At 45.3% G+C, this 14215-nt stretch overlaps 1 long non-coding RNA gene across 2 annotated transcripts; it reads left to right on the top strand.

The window, feature by feature from the left end:
• Positions 1 to 7934: 7934 nt before the first annotated feature.
• On the top strand, positions 7935 to 14209 carry LOC109371110. 2 transcript variants are annotated; one of them, XR_002121796.2, is made up of 4 exons: positions 7935 to 8271; positions 8697 to 8802; positions 9280 to 9426; positions 10961 to 14209. It is a non-coding gene; the product is annotated as an uncharacterized LOC109371110 (long non-coding RNA). The 2 variants fall into 2 exon arrangements; XR_002121797.2 differs by lacking the exon at positions 9280 to 9426 and having other exon boundaries at positions 7943 to 8271.
• Positions 14210 to 14215: the final 6 nt, after the last annotated feature.

The raw sequence follows: 14215 nt of genomic DNA, 5'->3' as shown, positions 1-14215 counted from the left end.
TGGAGATGGCAGTATAGCATTCCAGATGAGGTAAACGTGGAGCTCCAATCTGATCTGCCTACGAACCAGTCAGGCAAAATGGAGATAGTAAATGCATTGGGTTGGCTTCTGCTCCTTCTTTGATGTATATCTGGGCTACATCTCTCCACTCACCAGCACTTCAGTGGTGGGTGTTCAGTGCTCATATAGCTATGTTGGGCCATGGAGGAGAATGGGAGAAGTGATGAAAACAGCAGCAATTCCTATTACAGAATCTAGTTGCATCTTATAATCACAGTATTAAAGTTGAAAACTGTTTTTTACCCTGCTTTCTGAAGCTTGGGAAGTTATTTGGTTTTAATTTCCTAAAGAGCACTGAAACTTTTGGCCGAAAGATTTCTTCAGTTAAAAACTGTGGTTCCTAATGAAAACCAGTTTGCCTGGGAATTTTCTGTCCCACTTTGTTCTATGGCACTGCCTGAGCACAAACATTCCTGTCAGCTGATGCATTCGTGTATGGTACTAATGAGCTGGCTGCTTTACAGCAAGATATATGTATCTACATGACCTGCTGCTATTGAAGTGCTTACCCTGGTATCCTACAGATACAAATTAAGTGTGTCTGTCACTGCAGTGAATGATGCTCTCTGCAGTGACTCCAAACCCCCAGTGCCCTGTGTTTCCTGCTATGAGCCAGAACAGTCTCCTGCACTTATTAAATTGAAAAACACACTTCCTTCTCCCAGCTTAGAATGCAGGAGGGCTGAATGGTGGTGCAGGAGCTGTGTGCTTGTAATGTACAAAGCCCTGTTAGAATGCAGCCCCTGAAGCACTTCTTAAGGCACTGAATAAATCCCGTTCATTTCCACAACACCATCAATAAATGTCAGGATGCATTTCAGAAACCAACGAACAAGAGCTGATTCCACATCTCAAAGCCAATGATGCTCCCAGAGACCTTAAGGTGCCACATATTCATGCCTTACTTTGATCAGCTCACGTTAATGTTGCTTTTAACCACCACCTTTCTACAGAGGTCTTTCTGAGTGCACATTCAGTTAAGAAAGTGCCTTTAAAAGCATTTAGGTGCTAAACTTCTTCAATGCTGTCAAGGGCTTCTGGGGGCCGAACTTCTCTTTGGCTGGGAGCTTTGTGCAGGAAGGCTTGGAGGACCAAGACAGGCTGAACCACCTTGTTTCTAGTAGGGATGGATTGGCCTCATTCCTCCCTTCTGAAATCACAGCTTGCCTTCCATATAGCTTTATTTTGGAAAGGGAACTGCCTCAACAAAGCACCAGGGGCACAGTTGGGTGGTGAGCGAGTGAGATCTCAGGAGGCAGTAAACTGGTATTCCAGCCCCCAAGGGGAAGTTTTGTGTTTGGTTTGATCTGAAGGAAGAAAGATTGCTGTGAGTTTCCAAATGGATAATTTGTAGTAAAGAGCAAAATCAACTTTGATCTTGCTGAAATAACCCAGTTATGGCAACACAGAGGAAGATTTTGCCTGAAAATTGTGGTCCTGTTTAGATCTGAGAGAAGAGCCCCTGAGAGCATTTTAGTAACAGACTCTGGAATAAAGGTTTTTTCTTATAAAGAGAATTTCTGCTGTTCTCAGCACTGCAAGGCCTCTAGCATGCCCATGTGAGCTAGGTGAGTTAAGATTTAAAAAGGACTTTTTAGAGACACTTGTAAAAGCTGTTTTATAAAACTGTGATTGCTCTTGATTTTTGGTTCCTCTTTGAAAATTCTGTACTATGAGAGTGGTGAGGTGCTGGAACAGCTGCCCAGAGAGGCTGTGGATCCCCGTCCATCGCTGGAGGTGTTCAAGGCTGGGTTGGATGGGACCCTGGGCAGCCTGGGCTGGTATGAAATGGGGAGGTTGGTGGCCCTGCCTGTGGCAGGGGGTTGGAATTTCATGATCTTTGAAGTCCAACCCTGGCCATTCTGTGATTCTGTGATTCTGTGAAAGGGGTCATCGAGATGCAATTTGTTTTCAGACAACATCCTCTGTCACCAGAGGAGTGGGTTGGCATACAACTAGCATATACCTCACTGCTCCAGCCCCCAAAGCAGACAAAGCTCAGTGGCTGTGCTTTGTCCCTGTTCCCTGTGCTCGTCCTTGTGATGGATTGGTCTCGTAATGTCTGAAGGTTTTGGGGATGGGAGTAACAAACCTCAGCACTGAGGAGTCCAAGTTTCATTTGCAGGGTGGATTGGACTCTTGAGTTTCTCAAGATGGTTTCAGGTTATGGTTTCAGTAATGGTTTCAGGTAATGGTTTCAGGCTGCGTGTTGCTGATTGGCATCCTCTAAGTGATCAGCTGAGGTGTTTTTAGGATCTTCTTCTCCCTCTTCTCATTGTTTGTTGCACATCCAAGGCACTGTGCTCTTATCTTCATCATAGAGCTGGCAGGAGTGACATTGCAATTGTCTGAAATATTTGCATCAGCTCCCTTTCTTCAGCAGTTTGAGTGAATGCACTGAGCTAAGAACAGCAAGGCCTGTAGTGGACAGACATGCTCCTGGTGGCAGCTCTGCTCTGAGATGGAAGAAAAGCCTCAAACTGATCACAGTAGAACTGCAGGAGCTCATCCTGCCACGTCCTGCAGTCACTGCAGAGCCGGATTCAGGGACCCAGCACAGCTGCCATGAGTGCTCATGACATCTGGAGCCATGGGACCAGCGAGGGACTCATTGAATGCTTTGTTTGGGCTGGTAGACGTGGCTTTGTGCAGCTGGAGGAGAGCTGTGGTGGCAGCATATTGAGCAGCTCTGGTGGGTCAAACAGGGCTCCTGCTGTGTAGGGTGGAAGTGAGGCCAAAGGCTGCTTTTATAAAGTTCTCAGAGACTTGAAAACAGCAATGGGGCTTCAAAAATTAAGTTGCCACATCTGCTCTGAACACATTTCTCTCTGGAGGTCTCTGGCTCCAATCCTTGTGTGTACTAATATACTGGCTACATTGGAAGCTCCCAACCTCTCCACTGAGACTGCAAACACAGGGAAAGGAAGCATCCAATTCTCTGCTCAGATAACACATCAAAATGGAGCTGAGCTTGCTTCTGTCTGTGGCCTTTGGCATTTGTGTTTCATTTTGTTTTACATCTCCATCCCAGCAGCTGTAGGATCTCCCTCGGAGCTCTGGTCACCCCTAAGGAAAGTTCTTCCTCAGGCTGCAGCTCCTTCTGTATCCAGAACCGAAAAAAGAAATTTCATCTGACTAGGAATTCCTTTATTTCTGCATTCATTTTTGTCTGCTGACTGGATGAAAAAACAACATACCACCATTTCAGTGGCATTAAACATTCAGGAAAACGTTGGTTTGGAAACATCAACCTGAGAAACGTTGTCTGTTTGGAGCAAAACAGATACCAAGTTTACAAGAAATGTCATTTTCGACAGATTGAAATTACAAAATGTTGATTCAGAAGCTTTAGTTTAGAGTTTTCTCATAGGCAATAGCCGTTTTGACAATATTGTATGTTTTGTCATGTAAACTTGTCAAAAGATTTCCATCATATCTACTGCTTTCCCCGCGTTGTTCACAGCTAAGCAGCCCTCTGTGGAGAGCAGCGCTCAAACCACCAAAACACAAACTTGTAAAACCTCCAGAACAGATCTGACTCTTTGGGCAGTTCTGAATGGGGTTTTTGATATGGCCATGCAAATTCCTGATTGGATTGCTTTTCAAGCTGCTAGATGGGCAGAAAATAAATAGGCAGTGGAAGTTGATGATGAAAATAACACTCGGAAGTTCCACGTTCCAACTTGCTATGGATTTCTGCATCAATTGGAGCTTTCTGGCACTTTCTGTTGTGCCTCAACTTTCATTTCTGCCTTTAAGACAGAACTGTTCATTTCCTCTCCATGGTGAGGATTTCTGAAGATGCACATCGTCTCTCACAGGATACTTACACTGCTCTTTAAGCAACAAGATTCCAGACTGCGTAGGGAGTGAAAATGAAGTTTTATCTCTGGGCTGAAACACCCTTCTGTAACTGTGTTTTTTCACATGATTTCCAGACCAAATGCATCCACACTTCCAAAATTGCTTTCATCCTCGTATTTTGTTTCCAACCTTCAGTTCATTTTACATTTTCTTTCTGCATTTCCTATTGCAATTCAAGAATAAACCCTCTCAGTTTCCACCTCCAGATCCAATGTATGACCTGAGAGCTTTTTACTTTTCACATTCATCACCACTGCATTTAATTAAAGGTGCACAAGCATTACCGAGCTCTAATATCACCAGGTGTTTTTAGGCGCTCATCTTGTCTTACCCAAATCTCCCACTAGATGGTAGAAAGAGATTGAAAGAAAATTAACTTCAAAAATGGAACGGGAATTCGCACCTACCCTCCACCCCTCAAACCCTGAATATCTGTATGATATCTAAGGAGCTAAGAATGGCAGACATAAGTTTGTGTTGGCCCCATGGAAGTCAAGATGCTAACTAATCCTGAGAATTCATCCGAGGTTCACCATTTTCTAGTGAGAGAGTGTCTGATGGACTCCAAGAGTGTCCATCTCCAGAGGACGATCTCAGTGCAAATTTGAGTTTTACCCTCAGTTTTGACCCTGGGAAGATCAGTCATCTGCTCTTTAAATTCCCTTGGCTGAATTAGGAGCCAGGGCTTCAGTGAACACCAACACTGTCAGCTCCTTGGCACACATTTCTTTAGGCCACATTAGCAAGCAGCTGTTGAACTGCACAACTAACTAAGAAGTTTGCAGAAGAAGGGCAGAATTAGAGTTTGGCTTGTTAGCTAGCAGGCATCAGATCCAATGGAGCACTCGGTGCTTTAGTGGGGACCAGCCTATTGCTGGGATTTGGGCATTTCTCATCCAGGCCTCTGGAGAAAAATGGATGCTCGTTTTTCACAAGGTCTCCAGTCACGGACAGAACTAAGAGAATAGCTGGACAACAGATGGACTCCTTTCCCCACACGTCACCCAAAAGATCTTCTCTATCTCTGAAGCCCCATTTTTAGAGACTGGGAAGTATTACTTCTGTATCTAAAATACTCTGAACTGAGCACTCTGGGGGCAGATCCAGGAAAAAGGAGAATAAGTGGTCTGAGGAAGGACAAAAAGAAATGACTTCTTTTGATCCCCAAAGTAAAGATGTGGGATTAGCTCTCAGCTCTCCTATCTCTCACTTATTCTTTTTCCTTATGAAAAATAGAGAAAGTGGAAAACGAGATGAAGGAGAAAAAAGAAAAAGCGTATTTAAATGAAGTGTGAAATACTAAAATAGAGAAAGGAAATAAGAGGTGAGATAATTCCATTTCTTTCTGCTGAAAATGCTCCCAGCGCTAGTTTCCAGGGGGGAGATAAGATGCTGCTTTGCACTTTGTGTCAAAGGCACAGTACATCTGTGTGCTGAATTTGGTACCTGATGATGAGTGCAAATTGCTTGTGAAGACAGAGATGTATAGTCTCTACCACGAACTTGGCCATCTGGTGATTAGCTGGTCTGTCGCCTGTGGCTCCTTCTGGACTCCTGGCCAGACACCCAGCTGGCTCCTGTGCTGGAAAATGCCCCATCATTGCTGCTAGTCAGCAGATTGTGTCCCACTTCCCTAGGGTAATGATCACCTTCACATCCCCATTTTGGCTGGGAGAGATGCCACAAGTCTTGAGATATGGCAGAGCCCCCAGCTTCCCTTCCTCCTCTTCTGCCAAGAGCTCCAGGGCTCTGCCAGCACATTGGGATGGATGGACATCTGCAGGATCCTGGTCCAGAGGGATCCTACAGCTTTCTGGAACATTCTCCTTATACAAAGACCTTTCACTCCCCCTGTCCCTCCTCATCCTCCCTGATGGCCTCTGTCTGGAGGCTCTTGCAAAGTAACTTTAGTTTAGAAGGGAAATGAGCTTGGGAAGTTGGAGTCTTGCAGCATGTCATGCAGCAGCCACAGGGCAGCCGGGGGCAGAAGCAGAGCCTGGCTTGGCTCTGCTCTCAGGGACATACCTAAAGGAGGGCAGAAAGTCCAGAGGTACTTTCAGGCAGATCTCTTGGTTGGGTAAACCTTCCCTCTCCTAGAGTTTAGACATCCAGGAAAATTTCTCTTGCTTTTCTTTTTTCATTTGTTATATGGTCTAAAGGAACATTTCCCAGAGTCCTGCTGCTGGATCCACAGATGGAACCAGGAAGGAGTTATCATGGCCATTAATTCAAGGAGCAGTTAAAAATTTCTCAGTTCAAGGTTTCGATTTCAGCTTTGTGCTGCCTGGACAATTCAGTCTGAAGGAGAGCCACATCTCAGCACTTTGCTGTCAGGACTCCCCCGTGCCTCAGCAATTTTGCTGTGGACCGAGTGCACATCCTACAGGGTTGCTGAAGGAGAAAAGCAGGTCATCTCTCAACCCTCTTCTCCTTTGCCAGCCTCCCTAAGCCTGTTCCTAGAACAAAGATGGAGTTTTGGTGTTTAGAGAGCAAGCTGAGAGACACTGTGTTAATTAAACAAGAGGTTCTGTAACGAACAGGCCAAGCACAGAGGTTGTGTGGGACAGTGTGTAAAATGGACAGAAGCAAAAATGTCACACGTCAGCAGCAAAAAAGGTGGCTAAAAAAACACCTTATCTCCAAACCCAGCACACCTCTAAACATGCAAACACGTATTGTTAATTTCTTCCTTGTGTGTAAGAGACAGACAGCCTGTTTGCTGTGTGAGCATCCATGTCAGCCGCAGGGAATTAGCATCCTCACCTAAAAAGGAGGGAAAGGAGGGAACGTGCAAGACAGATGGGCTGCACATGGATGTGTGTGTGTATGTGAGTGTGCCAAACAGACAGTGTGTCTTATTCTGGGTGATAGTGTATGTATGGAAAATCGCTTTCTAGTATAATTTAAATCTGCAGCTATACTTAGTGCTGAGATAGAGAGGAACAATTTGAGATTTTAAGCACAGCTCTCCAACTGAGCATTGTGCTGCTCAGGATCTGTTGATGCTTCCAGGGCATTCTGTCAGCCTTACTTCTGGCACGTGTGTGGGGTGAGGCAGCCCAGAGAACCCATCCAGGCTGAAACTCAGCTGGTGCAATGCAAACTGATGGATGAATGGGAGCAGTTCTCAGCTCACTGCACCTCAGGGCCACCAGTGATGCGCTGGTTGCTGGAGGAGGGCTGTACCAGTGGGAAAGGACGAGTGGTGGGAACGTGGCTCTTTTCAGCATTGCCACGTGGCTGCTTGTTGTGACTCAGGAATGCACAGATTGTGCTTTTGTTAGCAGAGCTGAGCTGAGGCCCTATCTGGCATTAATATACATAAACTTGAATGTATGTATGCGTGTTTTGGTTTGGAAATGGAGAGGAGAGAGGCAGCAGGATCTGTTCAGCAGGTGCCGGTGTTGAAAAACAGGCATGCAGTTACCAGTGTCCTTCGTTCCCATTGTCCCTACACAAGGCAAACCCATTGCATTCAGTGTAGGATGCTACTGCATCTCCAGAATGTTTTGGCCCTCCTTGTCTTCCAGAGGATGAGGGACAGAGGGTCTTTCTGTCGCTTGTAGGAGAATGCTGTTACATTCTCCATTGGTGGCATTTTCCAAACAGTTCAATGGAATTACTGCTCCCCCTAAAAGCTCAGGGTCCAGTGCCAGGAGTCTCTTGTGTCTCTGCTGTTAGCACCAAGGAAGCCACATAGCAGGGTGGCATCTTGAGCTCCCATAGGGCCACAGTCCTCAGCAGATGTAGGATTTGGAGGTGGAGAGAGATCCTCAAAGAGAGATGCTTTCTCGCCTGGGCTGTCCCCTCCTCCTTTATTCCAGTCACAGAAGATCCTTACCCCCCCCAGAAAAATCCCAGTGAAGTACATCACCTTGTTGTCTGTGCTGCAGGAGATGAGGGAGCTCTTGTCCCCAGGACTGCCAGCAACATCAATCACCAAGAAGATGCTTAGTGCAAAAAACCCAACCCAAACCAAAAAGAATAAAAAGGATTTATATTTTTTTCTTTCAGGGATTCAGTGCAGGATGGAGAACTGTACTGTGGCAATTTTCTTCTGTCTGTTGGCTTTTCAGTCTGTCTGGGATGCTCCCTCTTGGATCCTTTGTTTGAGATTATTATGAAATGCACACTCAGAACAGAGCTGGAAGCGTTCCTCTTGGTGCTGTGAACAGTGAGGTCATAGAGCCAGGATTACACACATTTCCTGGAGAAACAGGCAGGGTTTCAGTCAAGTTTCTATGGCCCTTGACACCCCTTCAGCTTTGAGCCACTTGTGGAGAGAAAAAAAGAATGGATAGAAAAACCCATCTGTGAGACACCCAGTGCCTGTGTGTGTGTGAAAAGGTAATCTCAGTGAGCTGGCAGCATCCTGGGAGACTCTTCCCTTCCACACATTTCTATATGGTAGTGGAGAGAGCTTTGTCATCATGAAATATGCATCCCCTAAATGTCCAGAAAGCAGATGGCGAATGTTATTAAATATCCCCTAAATCCTCATGATTTTTTCTGGGAATATCCTGGTTGCTGGGGAAGAGCTAGCCTGGCATTTTATTCCATGTATTTATGCTTGACACTGGCAGTTCTTAAACAAACCCATCCGCAACAACAATTTCTGGTGTAATCTAATCTGTGTGCCTGGGTATTTATCTCTTATTTACCTCTGAAGTCTCAGAGTGTGTATTTGCTCCTCAGGATCCGGCCACAGAGTGGTAATTGTCCTTTGGAGGCTGAGGAACATGTTTCCTAGCTATAGCCTCCTCCAATTTCAGATCCCCAGCTGGGCAAGGAACTGAAATCAATGAGAAACAATTTGTTGCTCCTGCAGCGAAGCTCTGACAAGTCATCTGCTTGGACAGCTGCCGGGTGCCAGCTCTGGTGAGTCTGTGTTTGAAGCCTGCAAAAGCAAATTGCGTTGTCTGTCATTGTCAGCATTATCAAGAGCAGACAGAAAACAAAGCATATTTGAGGATGTTAGATAGATAAGTCTTTGGAGTGAAGAAGCAGGTAGATAAAGCTGGATCTTAGAGCAAAAGAGCCAACATTATATATCATTACTGACATCAGCATCACCTTATCGTTAGGTTGTTAGACCTATCAGGGAGTCATCATTGATTAGAATGGGGAAAAAAAGAGAAGAAGAAAATGATGCACAACTGGAAACTGCAGGATGGTGTGTGGGAATGAGTGGAGAGCTGTTTGTATGCAGCTATATGGGTGATCCACAGGAAAACAGAGTTGTGTGCTCCGGAAACCTGCGTGGGTCCCAGCACACAGCAGAGGCTGGATCTCCCAGAGCTAAGCTAAACACACAGCAAGTGTCCCCTTCCCACATCAGGACTTCTCTTTTTTCAGTGCACAGTGTCACCTCTTACGATGCCTGTAGTATCCAAACCCATTCTGCTAAGCAAAGAATCTTTGGAGTCCACCTCACCACACATTTGCTGTCTGAAGGATCCATGTAGAAGTCCAGACTGCCTTCACAACCACTGGAAAGCAAAGGTGATGGGCCACAGGTGCTCTGCCTGCATCCCTACCAACAGCAGCGTGCTTTCAATCACATGGAAAGGCACTAAGAATTGTTCATTGATGGAAATGAGATGTGAAGTGGCATATAGAGGAGAAAAAGTGACAGCACAGCCAGCCTTTGGCAAATGCTGATGGCAAATGGCTTCCCACTGTGCTATTTAGGCTTGTTCAGGCAGAACCAAAGTCCCCTTCTTGGTACCTCAATCTGTTATTGACAGTGGCTCTACTTCTGCATGCTGGGTGAAATGCAGCTTGGAAAAGAAATTGGTATTATCAACAGCTATTTAAGCTCTTCTGAAGAGAGCTTCACCTGAAAAATGTCAGCACTGGTAGCATGGATGGAAACCTGGAAGCCATCCCAGGCCCAGAGTGCAAAGCAGCTTGGAGCATGTGGATATTCCCTCTGCTGCCAGGGGATGGATGCAGCACTGGGGATGGATGGATCCCTCACTGCATCCATGAATCATACAGACATGAGCAGAATTGTCATTGGGACACTGCTCAGCCACAGCTTTAATTAAGACAGCAACTTCTCTGGAACAAAAGTAAGGGCAGGAGCTGATCTCTCCCTTCCACCTCCACACCTGCTACCCTTAATTTCAGGTGTGCTTAGAAAGTAGTTGAGCCTCCTATTAACACTTTGGGAAGAAAGAAAGAAAAAAAAAAGGGAATTATTTTCTTTCAAATGCTCGGAGCGAATTACGGAGCTGCATATTACACCTCAGCATGCTGTCTCTGAGACAAACAGGCAGGTGTTCATTAGGGCTGCTTGACTTGTCCAGTGCCAGAGCTGAGAACATTTGTGTGAATAAAAAGCAATGAGTTTGCTTTTTTTTTCCCCCTTTCTGTGCCTGGAGCCCTGTAACCTGCAAAGATTGGTGACAGTCTCAAGAGAGGGGAGTCATTGAATCTAAGTTTAGATGTCTATAGTGTGGGAGTTCAGTTTGCAGCAATTGTCTGGACTTAGTTGAAAGCTGAAAGGGAGAAATAGACACGTCTGCTTTCCTCTCTTGGGGTCACTGACTGAATGTGCAGAGTAAATCATGCTTTAGAGCTGCTTGTCTCTTCCAGGGGAACAGAGATAATTAGTTCAGAAGAGAGCATTTACATTTTTGGTCCACCACAACAAGGAGCTCTTATAACAATGGGCTGTAAGGCACGTCCCTAATCTGGATTTTTTCATATGTGAATAAATACAGAAAATATGCCTTGCATTTTTAACAAAGACTGGCTAAAACCTTGTTAAAACCTGGCTGCATAACCATGGGCCTGCATTTAAAATAAATGTAAGGCACAATGGTGGAGGATCTTTTATCACGAGGAAAAATAGAAGTGAAAGATTTCAGTCCACCTGGCTCAAGCATTACTTCACTAATAGAGTCAAACACTTCTGCTCTGGGATAATTGACTTGCTTGAGCTGCAAGCAAAAAGCTTCTAACTTTCACTGCAGAATGTTTTCCTTTCCTATAAATGGCCCTTTTTGAAATATCTGTTACTGTTTTACAGCCGTCCTCCTGTTCTCCCTTGGATAAAAACAAACACAGCTTCTCTAGCAGTCCGCCACGTTGTCTTCACCTCTCATATCCAACCCCTGGGCTCTACGCAGAGCAGCCCCAGATCTGTTTTTCCTCAGCATCATTCAGCAGAGCCCAGGGGGTGATGAGGAGCAGCGCATTGGGGAGGACGGATGGACACAGCATGCAGCGATTGCTGGTGCTCAGGTAGAGCACTCTGAGCTATCACACTTCTCCCAAAGCTTCTTGCCAGCAGGGCTTACAAAGAGTGTTCAGCAGCCTTGTTAATAGTGTCAGCTCTGTTCCTTCCCTCATCATTTCTGGACCACTGAGAGGCTAAAATATGAACTGAGACGCTGATGAATTTGAGGCTGAATTCTTCTAATTCGTTACTGGCTGTGTTCCTATTTGCATCCATAACTCCACTCGAGTTAATTCAGAGAATTTATAGCTTTGGCTCTGTCAGGTGCTTTGAAAAGTCTCTATTGGCTCCTCATTAATGGGACATTTTTCTGGAGCCTAATACCTAAGCAGGATTTTTTAATAGGGAGAAAATACATCAAAATAAGCGGCCTCACTGCCTTCCTCTGGGCATTCATCAGCAACAGCAGTGGGTCAGCCACAGCCACTCCTGCAAGAGAAGGTGACACCTGGCTGCATGCAACATGGGGCTTTTTTTAGCCACCAGCACTCCTGAGAGCTCGAGCTGATGATCTGAGCAAGCTTTGCTTCTTTTATCTCCATCTTCCTCCACGCTCATCTATCAGCAGATTTGACCTTGCAGCTCCTTGTCGGAGGCTCGCTGCTGCTGACAAGGAAAGAGCCTGCCTTTATTTCTTCTCCAGGTTAATAGGAATCTACATCTTGTTTTATTTTATACCTGAAAATAGTGCATCTCTCAGTCTATCTCAGCCTGTTGTTTTGGTTTATTTTTTTCTGTATGTCTACCTGCACTTAAACACTTCTCTGTTGTCGTATCTGAGCATCAATCTGTTACAGGCAAAAGAAGTAAAATAAACTTTCATATCAGCAAAGTAAATATCACTGCCAGTTGAGTGTGCTCTGAGCCAGGAGTGTTATGACCTCCTGTAGCTTAAAGATATGACAAACATAAGTGCAGGGCTGAGATAGAAGTGGGACTCTGTGGGCAGTATGGGCAGTGGTTTCTCACTTCTTGCACAAATTCCTGCTCACATCAGTGCTTTTTTGCCCCTCGTGAGGTGGCTCTGCTTGTGAAAGGTCATGGTTAGGGTGCTGAGTACTGATTTGATTTAGTGCTGGGAGAGGATGATCATTCATGATTAATCCCTATGTCTTTTGCTCCTCTTTGCCATTTGTAAGCAAACACATCTGTGTATTTCTCAGGAATCAGTGAAGAGTACACCTCCAATTCTGAGAAATATTTCTTACCATTAGAAGTATGTACAGGAATACAGCTTCTTTTTGAGAAGCTGAAATTATTTTGCTTTGTTGTTTTCATATTGAAGCATTTTGAATTCCCCTTAAAAGTGTCTTGTCTGGAAATTTAGCTTTTCTTAGCGATTTTCAATTATCTCAAATAGCCAAAAATTAGCTGTGTACTTAACTCAAGCATTGGCAGGAAGGACAAAGGAACAAGAATGAGCAGAAAAAAGGGTCTCAGGCGATGTTCCTTCCCTTCAGAGACACAACAATCAAGCAAACAGCAGTGCTGACAGCAGTATTCTCAAGGGGCAGCCGCAGAACCACCGGATGGTGCATCTTGCCAAGGCAGGAGCACAGAGCACAGAGCTTGTGTCTCTGCCAGTGATGTGCCCTCATTCTGAGGCTGAAATTCAAAGTAAATAATGATTTAATAGGAGAGGGTTTCATTTAAACCATTCTTTGTATTCTGAGTAAGAACCGTGGAGCATTTTGTTTGAAGCATTTGGGAGCAGCAGCCACGTGGGCCATTTATTCTGTTAAGGAATCAAAACGAGCCTCTTACCTTTTCATCTTGGCTTCCTTCCCCTCTTTAATTCTTTTGTCCTCAATGCTTTTTATTGATCCTTTCAATCCCAGAGGAGAACGAAGCAGCACTTGAAGTATGTTTTTCCTCACCTTCTCCAATGGCCATCAGGATGCTTTGCAGAGACGCACAGGAGGCAGAAATTGTTCAATTCCTCCCATCACAATGGCTTTGCCCTCGAGTCCCAGCAGGTTGCCTGGCTCTTTGGATGTATTTGTATTGGTCGGAATGAGAAGTTTAACCAACAAATGCCAAACATCAAATGCACCACAGAAAATGATGCTGAGAATCAAGACATCGTTGCAGGATAGGGCAAAGTCACTGGTGGTTCCAGTGTCCATTCCAAGGTGGGCTGCTGTAAGCAGGCAGTGCTGGCTCACACTGCTTGAACTGCTGGAGCTGCTTGGACAGCAGGGTTGGTTTTCCATGGAACCTTTCAAAACAATTGACCAACTCCTGCCGTGCTGAGTGGGAAGGTGGGCACACAGCAGGAGGGTGGACATAACCTCGTGCCCAAGGTACACCTTCCCCATGGCAACGCCATGCATTTTCACTAGGAGGATTCCATTCCATTCTCAAATTATTTCTTTATTTTCAGAGAGTACATATCCGTGCGAGAGCTGTTTTTTGGCAGCAAAGGGCAGAAGAAAAAAAGATAGCAAAATTGTATGTGGGAAGCAGACACACTTTGCAGAGATTTTTTTTAAGCACTTCCAAGTAAATATTTCCAGGAACACCCAAAATTAAGTTGGGAAAAAATAGAACTGCCTGAAAAGCAAAGGAGGGAATTTCCTAGTCCCCAAATACACATCCTTCATGGTTTCCTAGTCCCCAAGTACACATCCTTTATGATTTCAATTAGTAGGAATCAGAATTCCCTGCTTCAGCTCAGCAGCTCTGTGGGACTGCTCATCCCCATGCACTGTGTACAAACAGCCCTGAGTTCTGTACTGCTGCTTCCCACCTCCTGCTTGGTCAGCCCTGTGGTCTCGCTTCTCTAAAGCAAATTTGTGTGATTCTCTCTGGCCTCTTGCCTGAAGCCTCCTGTAGAGGAGTGTGATTGATTATTGCTGTTAGCAGTGAGGTGTGCTTAAGCCTGAACTGAGCCCCAAATGGGCTTTGCTTGAGCATGCACAGGCTGTCCCAGCTCTTTGCAGTCACCCAGGGGAATTGATAGCTGCACGAGGGAGTTAATCTCTTACTGTGAGAGTAGTGAGGTGCTGGAACAGCTGCCCAGAGAGGCTGTGGATGCCCCATCCA

This window comes from Meleagris gallopavo, chromosome 29 (genome assembly GCF_000146605.3).
Source record: "Meleagris gallopavo isolate NT-WF06-2002-E0010 breed Aviagen turkey brand Nicholas breeding stock chromosome 29, Turkey_5.1, whole genome shotgun sequence".
NCBI lineage: Eukaryota > Metazoa > Chordata > Aves > Galliformes > Phasianidae > Meleagris > Meleagris gallopavo.
This window is presented reverse-complemented; position numbering and strand designations above follow the sequence as displayed.